This window comes from Pteropus medius, unplaced genomic scaffold, assembly GCF_902729225.1.
Source record: "Pteropus medius unplaced genomic scaffold, Ma_sr-lr_union100, whole genome shotgun sequence".
Classification (NCBI taxonomy): domain Eukaryota; kingdom Metazoa; phylum Chordata; class Mammalia; order Chiroptera; family Pteropodidae; genus Pteropus; species Pteropus medius.
In genome coordinates, this window is record NW_024354503.1 from 138,501 (window position 1) to 148,803 (window position 10,303).

A 10,303-nucleotide genomic window follows, 5' to 3' on the forward strand; every position below is an offset into this window, starting at 1 on the left:
CCAGTAAATAACAGTCCACTTTTTCCTGCTTGAATTTGGAACATAATGAAAAGAAGATGCAGGAATCAAGTAGGTGAAGATGAAAGTATCATTTTATTACCAATAAAGCTGGTTATGGAGAAGTTGGCTTTAGGTGTATGATTAAGGAGAATTCTAATTCCTCACCCCAGAATTAGGCCCCCTTAGCTCTGGGCTGGGGTAGACGCATGCCTCAAGGGGTAGAGCCTGCAGGACTTGAAGCAGAGGAGGAGAAGAAAATGTGTTTCCAGAGAAAAGAAAGGAAGGAAGAAGAAAGGAAGGAAGGAAGGGTTGGAAGGAAGGAAGGAAGGAAGGAAAGAAAGAAAGAAAGAAAGAAAGAAGAAAAGATGGAAGAAAGGAAGGTACCAAGCTGAGCATGCCCAGTTCCTCCTCCCAAATCAATCAACTCCTTCTCTGGGACACATTAAGAGAGGGGACCAAAAGCAGCTGAGATGTTACCGTGATGGACCTCTTCCCACAAAGAAACTTGGAGCCAAAGAAAAGGAGGTTCTCCACCAACAGACACCTTGATGAAGGAGGGAGCAGAGTGGGGGGCCTGGTCTAGGACCCCAGACTCAGCCTCTTGGCTAAGAAAATGACAACTGCTTGAGTTAGAAAGCAGAACTTGATCTTGAGGAGAAAGTTTACCTTCAGGGTACAGTTGCAACAAAACTGGTAGTAGGCCACACAATAGGTAGAAAAACTGATCTGGTTAGACTCGAAAGCATTGCTTTCATTATTGCTCCAGTCACCACAGTTGACGTCACCTGCCAGGGAACACTCCACTCTCTGTTCAACTCCACTCTCTGTTCAGCTCATCCCTTCTTGACTGTGGCAGATGAGACCTGTGTTATTAAAAGAGCAATGCATCAGGTGGAAGTTAGCATCATGAATTGCAAACCTGACCCTTTACTTGTTTCCTCCCTTGGTTATGCAGGCAGGATGGATTTCTCTGGGCCTCGCACCCTCTCTGCTCCTTCCCATTCTCAGCCCTGAAAGGAGATGAGAAGGCAGATGTTTCAATATAATAATGCTACAAAGATCTATAAGAACCTATTTATATCGGTAAGACAGAAATAAGTGCCTTTAGCCACAAACTCAAGGGGTTATGGCTAGATGCAGCCAGAAGCCCTGGGGGGAGGGCAGAGAGGTAGAAAATGAAAGAGGGAGGCAAAGTGGGAGAGAAAGTACCCATGTAGAGAGCACAGGAATAGTAAAGGTGTTTTACACCATCCTCTTGACTTTGAGGATGTTTGTGATTGGCTGGCTATAATTACATGGAAGACTTCCTGCGAGGGAAGCCCTTCTAGGAGTTGCTCCATGTATGTGCTTTTATGTTGGGCTTCTTTGTAGAGTGTCATTAAAAGGAAGAACACTGGTTCTTGTCCTTCCAGGGGTTGCTGGTGATAAGGGCGGGGTCTTACTTAAATGGCCTCACTATCTTCAATCACTGGGACCTCTCTGCCACATTCCTTCTCCCCTTTGATCCCCAAGCCCTGTCCGGTCTTTCTCTGCAAGGCCTTTTTCTCATCTCATTTCTATTTTCACTGTTCTATTCAATAATTCTCCATTGAACTATAGGAAAAACTTCTCACCTAGACTTCCTGCCTTTATCACCTTCTCTCTGCACCTACTGTTCATTTCATACCAGGGTGATCTTTGTGAAAATCAGATCTGCTCTGCTCTGTTATTCAAAAGTCTTCGCTCGTTCCCAATTGCCTACAAAATGAAGTCTGAGATCCAAAATCCTCAGGCGAGCATTCAACTTACCTCCGCCTATTATCATTTATACATCCTAGACACTAAGACAAGCGTAGCGAAGTATGGAATATTAGGTAAGTCTACAGCCATGCCACCCTGAACCTCTGGTCTCGTCTGATCTCAGAAGCTAAGCAGGGTCGGGCCTGGTTAGTACATGGATGGGAGACCACTTAGGAAGACCAGGTGCTGTAGGCATTTAAAAAAAAAAAATGAAGGAATGTTAGATAAGGAGAGAGGTTGGGGGTAAGATGGAGAAATAGAACCATTTTGCAGGAAACTGGTGAGAAGGAGGAGAAATCATTTGGTATTTTTACTATTTACTGGGTCTTCCTAAATGTCTAACCTGAGAGGAATGGTGAAGTGATTTCTGGAAACTCTGCTTATGATATGCTATATAGTTACAGCTTAAAATTACATTTATGGTTCAAAAATAGGATAATATGAGTACGAAAGAAACCATGGTACATTCATGTGATACCTTATCATGAAGCCATCTCAAAACCAGATTTTGAAGAATATTTCATGGGATTATAAAGTTAAAAAGTAGAATAAATTTATTATTACAATGGTTCCCATGAAGAGAAAACAGACTAGAATGTATTACAAAAACACATTAAGATGTGATAGGATTATGAGAGACTTCATTCATTTTTCACACTTTTTTGTATCGTTCTACAATAATCATGTATTGTTTTTATTTTATGATTAGAAAAAAAGAATAATGTTTATAGGTTTGTAATAATATGAGGAAATGCAATTTGTAATAATGTTAAATTAAAAAGCAAAAGACAAATTCATATATAGAGATCTCAACTATATTAAAAAATATTTTAAAAAGGTGGGAAGGAAATATACCTAAATGTTAGTGGTTGTCTCGGGGTATTTTCTTTAATGTGCAAGTACTCTTTTCATTATAGTAGACAACATTTTATTTAAAAATTTATTGTGACGCTGTATTGGTCGGGCGACTTCAGAGAACCAGAACCAAGAAGAGTGATCGATCCACCGATTGATTGAGTATAAGGAATTGGCTTTCACGTTTGAGGGTTGTGAGTCTCAAATCTGCAGTGTGGCCCAGGAGGCTGGAGACCTAGGGAAGCCAATGGAGGCTGAAGACCAGGGAGAGCTTTCAGCTGAATGTAGTCTGCTGGAGAATTCTTCCTTGTTAGGGGTGGCTAGTCTTTTTGCTCGATTCAGGCCTTTGACTAATTGAATGAGGCCCACCCACGATACAGAAGGCAGTCTACTTATTCAAAAATTTAGATGTTACTCTCATCCAAAAACACCCTCCCATCTAACATAAAATTAACCAACACAGACAGCACAACCAGTAAAGCATTCTTGCCAAAAAATAAATCTAACTGAACCTTATCAATCTTCTAGATCTAATTATCAGTTTACAGGAACAACACGGGATAGAGGAACACGTGAAAAGACACCCTAGGAATGAGATTTTATTCAATCCAGTACGGACAAATTAATGGCATAAAAAATAGAGAACCAGTGATGGATGGAACATGGCTTAAGAGGCACATCAGCCAAATGTGATGTGTGGACCTTGTTTGGATCCTGATTTGAATGAACCAATTATGAAGAGACATTTATGAGAGAATCTAGGAACTACTAGAAGTTGGTCAATATTAGAGTTTTTTTTTTAATGTGTTAATGGTATTCTAATTATATTTTCTAAAACAAGATATCTTTTCTCTTAGAAATACATAATGAGATAATTACAGACGGAAAAGTTTGACATTTGAACTCTGCTTTAGGATAACCCAGCACATTGTGGGGAGGTATAGATGAAACAAAGTCTTCCATATGTTGATAATTATTGGTGTTGGGGGGTGAGGGCTCATTATATTATTCTCTCTACCTTTGTGTGTATTTAAAATTACCATTAAAATGTTCAATTTTTTCACATCTGCTTACAGTCTAAAGGATGAGAACTTGCTATTGTAGACCTCAAGAAATACCCAGTTTACAGCATAGAAAGTCTGTATTTTCAAAGTCACACATCCCTGTAGATGAGCACATCAGTGAGATTCTCCTGGCTCACAAAACTGCAAGTCTAGCACGGTGCTCTCCGATAGACATAGAACTCAAGCCACACATGAAATTTGCAGTTTTCTAGGCTGCATTAATGAAAGTAAAAAAGAATCAGGTGAAATCAATGTTAACAACAATTTTACTTAAGTCAATATATCCAAAATATTATCAGTTCAACATGCCATACAAAAATTATTGATGAGATTAATGGGATTTTTCTCTCTCCTACTTCATATATGTTGTCTAGTTCTGGGTAAGCTTCTCCATGTCTGCAAGAGGACTTCCCATAGAAATGAGAGCGTTGTGTTCCTATTGCACACTCAGCAGGACAGAGAACCTGGCAAACATCTTCTAATATCTCATTGGCCCATTTGGCCTAGACCTGCCAATCATTGACAGAGGGCATGGGGTTGCCATGGTCGGACAGACGAATCAGAGGCCTGGAGCGGGCATCAATTTTCTGAATCTCACAGCTATTATTACTCAGTGCAAGAGGGATGTAATGGATGTTGGGGAGCCAAGCCCAAAGTCTATATCAGGGAAGGTTCTAGCACTCAGGGACACCATCCAGACCGCTCAAGATCTTCTCCACCACTTATGGGACAAGAGAACACGGTTCTTCAATGAGACATCTTTAATGGCTTTTGCTACAAAGGAGCAAAGAGCTCCTTAATATAATGTTTTCAGGCCAGACAGCATAACGCTGAGCTGTTGACAGAGGTCCATAACGTTTTCCTAAGGAAACAAAATCTCCCTATTCCATGTTCTTTCAGCACAGTGTAGATGTGTGATATAGAAGAAACAGGCTTGCCCTGGCTTCTGCACCTGCTCTGCCCACTGCTCATTAGTTGGGGGACCCTGGGCAAAGCACTTAACTGTCCTGGTTGTGTTTCCCATTTGTAAAATATGAGACTAGACTACAACAAGAGTGGTCAATCATGGTTCTAAAGTCTGGGACTAAACCCTTAAGCTGTGGTGTCACATCTTAACTCAGGGCAGTTTGTGTCGGAATTAAATTGTGGGATGCCCTGTCGATGTCTGGTGAGAACTAGAGAATTGCTTGGTGTGGAAACATCACACGCTGGGTGTCAGATATGTTGTTGATGTGAGCCATAGTAGTGAAAACCATTCTTTTTTTCCTTCTGCAAATACTCATGAGAAAAATGGGAGAAATCTTGGTAGTCAAGATTATCCTAGAAAATTTACATGATGTAAATTCAAAGAGACAGAAAGTAGAACAGTGGTTACCAGGGGCTGGGAGAAGGGGAGACGGGCAGACATCTAGTAATGTCTAATGGATGCTGAGTTTCAGTTTGGGATGATGAAAAATTTCTGGAGATGAATAGTGGTGACAGTAATGTTTGGACAGTAATGTGAACATACTTAATGCCAATGAATTGTACACTACGAAATGGTTAAAATGCTAAAATTTTATGTTACATACATTTTACCACGATATGTTTTTTAAAAGATTATCTTGGAAAATGCACAATCTATTGACCGCATTTAATTCATGGAACCGATTTGCTAGAGCAGAATTCACAGGTCTGGCTGTTCTGCATTTTTTCCTCCCAGCACACTGAGAAGGTTAAAATGAGAGATTTTACAGTCTGACTAACCTGAGGTATACTCCTTAGTCCTACAACTTGCTAGTTGGGGGACCAGGATAAATTACTTAAAAATAAAAATATCAACTAACATTTATTGATTTATTGAGCATTTCATTTATGGCAGGTATTGCACCGAGCATTTTTACAGGTGTTACTTGATTCCATCCTCATTATCATCATATATAATATAGTCCACCATTTATCCCAGGGAAAGAAAGTAAGGCACAGAGAACTAAAGTAACTCGGCGAAGGCCTACAGTCAGCAAGCAGGGGAATCAGTAGTCACCCCCAGACCAGGATGACTTGTCCATTAGGCACGAGAGTCACAGTGTATACTTTTAGGGGCCCACAAAATTGCTTTATTTTTTTTTTTAATTTTAAAATCGGAAGAATAAAATAAATATAATGATAATGACTATATAATAATGAATTCAGCCTGGATTAGATTCATCTTTATTCCCACATAGTGATAAAATATAATGTTTAATATTTTTTAATGGAAAGAAGCGTCCCACAAGAGTGCCTTGGGCCCATGAAATCAGGACCTCTAACTCCAGACCCCGTAACTCTAGGCCCCCAGGTTTAAACCACCATGGTTTACCAACTCTCTGAACCCCAATTAATCTACTTTAAGACTGGATATCTGCATAGACTCAGACAAGTCACCCTTTCTATGCCCCGGGCTCCTACCCTGTGAAATGGGGATAATCAATGGTGTTGACTTGCCTTTGGCCACAGAGATGCTCTGAGTAAACGTGCACAACACCTGAACAGCGCGCCTGACGCTCAGCGAGGGCTCCGTAATGATTAGCTACATCTGACATCATTCCCCATTGCAGCAGTAGGGGCTGCAGCGTCCAGACCCCGGAGGGGCTGTCTCTGAGAGGGCCAGCTGGCTGACAGCTTCAGTGTAGCAACACCTCATCAGGCACACCAGGAATTCCACAGCATCTTCACAGCAGCCTCTGGAGAGATTCTGATGTGTTCTTTAACCAACCAGGGCAGATCCATGCTTATAAAAGCTTCCAGGCCTCAGCGATAATTTCCCCCCTTCCCACACCGCTTCCCACTCCCCTGGGCCCTTTTTCACCTTTGCTCTGTTTCTGCAGGAAGCAGGACAGAAGGGACTTGGTTTTAAGCAAGTGTAGAAGAAAGAGCACAGACTTAGAACTCTCAGGAACTGGCTTTGCAGCCCAGCTCTGCCAGAACAAGCTTGGACAAGTCACGCAACCTTTCTGAGCCTTGGAACCCTCAGCAGGATAACGGGAACACATAATTAAAGGAGGAATGATACTTGTGATCGTTATTACTACAGGGTAGTGATAGAAGCCGAAGAGCTTTGGGATCAGAGTCCTTTGGTTCAAATCACGGCTCCTGCCCCTTGACGGTATGTGACTTTCCCTCTTCAAGTCTAAGTTTCTCATTTGTGAAATGGGAAATAATAGTAACCACCTGAAAGGGTTATCAGGAGGATCAAATGAGATAATTAGATCTAAAGCACTTTGTAGCACTGAGGACACAGTAAGCATAAAGGTCAACAACTGTCATTTTAATTATAATTGTGCCTCTTCATGAGTCCTATAGCATATTGTCCACTTTCTCAACTGCGCGTAGTAGATGTTCAAAGAATAGCTGCTGGATGAACAGATGAATGAATGGATGGATGAACTAATGAATAAACTCTCCACCACTCTCAATCTGGGCCTCTTTTCTTCATGCCAAATCTCCCTTAACCCAATGGCAATAAAATTTTTTGCAGCCTCAAGATTTTCAATTTTATTGTTTATTCTTGACTGGATGAGGCAGTTTAAAATATATCCATGACCTTGATGCTCCCTTCAGAAGGTGGTTCTAATTTCCTTCCTCTTGACTGTCAGCTGAACTTAGTGACTCACTTCTAACAAACAGAATGAAGTGAAAGAGACAGCGTGTAACTTCTAAGATTAGGTCATAAAAATCGTTGACGCTTCCACCTTGGTCTCTCTCCTGGGTCACTCGCTCCAGGGCAACATAGCTACTATGTCATAAGCACATTTAAGCAGCTCTACAAGGGATACATGTAACAAAGAACTGAAGCTTCTTGCTACTGTAATCATTACAGTAGCAATGTGAGCCGGCCATGATGGAAGCAGATCCTCTGGCCCCAGAAAGCCTTCAAATGACTGCAGCCCCAGCCAACAATTTGACTGCAACCTCATCAGAGACTGAGCAAGAAATACTGGGTAAGCTCCTCCCAATTTCCTTACCCATGGAAACTGTGAGATAGTAAGTGTTGTTTTAAGCCGCTATTTGGGGGGATAATTTGTTACACAGCAATAGATAACTAATACACCTTGTATGAATTTTCTTGATAAGAGCCTCAACAAATGCTTTTCTAATGATACCTGGCTCATGGAGACTTCTGATGTTTCACTCTCTGCATTGTTTTAACACTATTCAGAAAGTCTGGATCCACCCTTTACTCGTGACGTTACGGCTAACTAATTGAGGACTAACTCTGCCCTAAGATCTCAGGTGGGCTGCATCCTGACACCATTTGTATACCAGCCCACAGAGGGGTTGGCACTACCAGATCCCCAACTGGGAAGGAAGAGTTGGGCTCAGTGACAATCAGGCTTCTATCCAGTCAGAAGCTCATATTTGTAAGCAACATATTTTCATTTCAGGAGAGTCCATCCCAGAGACACTATTTTCTTACTGACATCTCCCATGCTATTTCAACAGCAGTTAATCCTTTAACCTTATTTGGAGATAACTTCAGAATCCTTTCTCTGGCTGGCCAAGTTTCTGCAGTCACTGGAGAGAACCCTCATAGGCCTGTGCATCTGGGAAGTCTCTGCCTGATGTGGACAAGAGCCTAATGTGCCTCGCCAGATTGAGGCCTGGGGCTGATAAAGACAAGCCAGCTCTTCTCATCTTACAATGAGGACATTAGCAATTGGGTTATTCTGAGGACATGGCCAGTATGGCTACGGACATCACGTTCAACAGATTTTTAATGTAGACAAGGCCAGGGCATAATGGTGAGCAAAGGTCCTTGCCCTGAAGAAATGCATGGTCTGTTCGGGAAGACAGGCAAATGGATCAATAATTGTAATTCAGAGCAGTAAGCAGCAGTTTACCCACATGCGGGGTGAACTGAGAGCACAGAGCAGCAGAATGCCAAAAAGAGTTCCTTCCTTTGGAGACGGAGAAGACAGGACAGAGTCAGGGAATACTGAAGAGGCAGGATCAACCTTAGCCAAGTACAGAGAGAAGTAAATCCTGGGTTGAAGACTTTGAAGGCTAGGACAGGAATTCCTCTGAGTTCTTGGTTATAACTTCTGAAGGGCTGGCGGCATCTAATTTATCCTCCTCCAATCCCTCTTAGAGTCGAGCTGGAACATTAACCACCAAACCAGACTTGAAAGTCGAAGGAAGATCTCACACAAAGGGGTCAAGATCCAAAAACTCACATACCATTTATAGCAAGAATCCTGTCACAAGGGCCGAGTGCAGATTTCTTGTCGAATTTTGTCAAATCTGTTCACTTTCTCTATCTGTACTGCTCTCAGCCAGGTCTCAGCCACCATTCTCTCTTGTTTGGATTTTATAGTAGTCATCTAATTGGTCTCCCCGTTTCTACCCTAAATCTCAGCCCCTCATGGCAGCCGCAGTGACCCTTTAAAAAATTCAAATTGGATAATGTCACTCCCCTGCTTAAAATTCTTGAAAAGTCTTCTATTAGTCTTAGAATAAAATCCACCCTCCTCTTTGCCATACCAGGCCCATGTGTCTACCCTCCAAGCCCCTCTCCTGCCTTGTCCCACCTGCTCATCCTGTCCCATGCACTGACCTCCTACTGCCCAAATATACCACACTCTTTTCCACCCAGAGCCATCCATTCACTCAAAACATGTTTATCAAGCACCTTCTACGTGCCAGACATCGTTCTTGACACTGAATAGACAGCGGGGAACAAAATGCACATAAATCCTTGCCCTTGAGAAGCTTACATTTTAGTGAGGGGAAACATGTAAACAGGTAAATAAATACAGTTTGTCAGATGGGAATCAGTCCTGAGGGAAAAGAAAGCAAGCTCAGAGAAGGCATCGGAAGTCTTGGAAGTGGTTTTGCAATTCTCAGCATGGTGGCCAGGGATCCTCTCAACAGGAAGGTGATATTTGAGACCTAAAGGGTGTGAGGGAACAAGCCATGCAGCTATGTGGGGGAGGAGCATTCTCAGCAGTGGGGACAGCAAGTACAAAAGCCCTGAGGATGCGCCATGACCGGTATATCCAAGGAGGAGCGAGGAGGCCAGAGGGGTTGGCAGGGAGGAAGGGATGCGATTCAGGAAGTAACGGGGTCCTAGTCAGGGGAGGCTGACAGGCTGGCACAGAACTTTGGCGCCTGTAGAATGCTCTGCGTGGAATACTCTCCTGGTTCTGTCCTACCTTTCAGATCCCAGAGGGACTTTCCTTGACCACCCTCCCTCACACTTCACTCTCACAGCACACTCTTTCCTTCATAAGGAGCACCCCAAGAGGCAGCCGTTTTATCTAATTCCATAACACAAAATTCCATAACAGCAGGAGCCCTGTCTGCCTTGTTGACCATTGTAAACTCAGTGCTCAGCAGACTGTCCAGCCCTTGGTAAGTGCTCAATATCGATTTATCAAACGAAATGAAGAAGCATGGAGAGTCTGTAATTATTATTCCTGGTAATTATTATTCACAGGATTCCTATTAACTATTATTCATAGGATTCCTATGACTCCTATGGACTAGGAAGAAATGTGTTTTGTTGATGGAGGAACATTGCCAGGACATCTGGAGGTATCAGCCTAGAGGTCTACAAAGGTTTCAGAGAGAAAGAGATTGAGAAAAGA

General features: G+C 42.3%; 1 pseudogene; it reads left to right on the top strand.

Annotated features, from left to right (window-relative positions):
- The first annotated feature begins 1,857 nt into the window (after positions 1 to 1,857).
- LOC120596353 (uncharacterized) lies at positions 1,858 to 1,974 on the top strand (annotated as a pseudogene).
- The last annotated feature ends 8,329 nt before the right edge of the window (positions 1,975 to 10,303 follow it).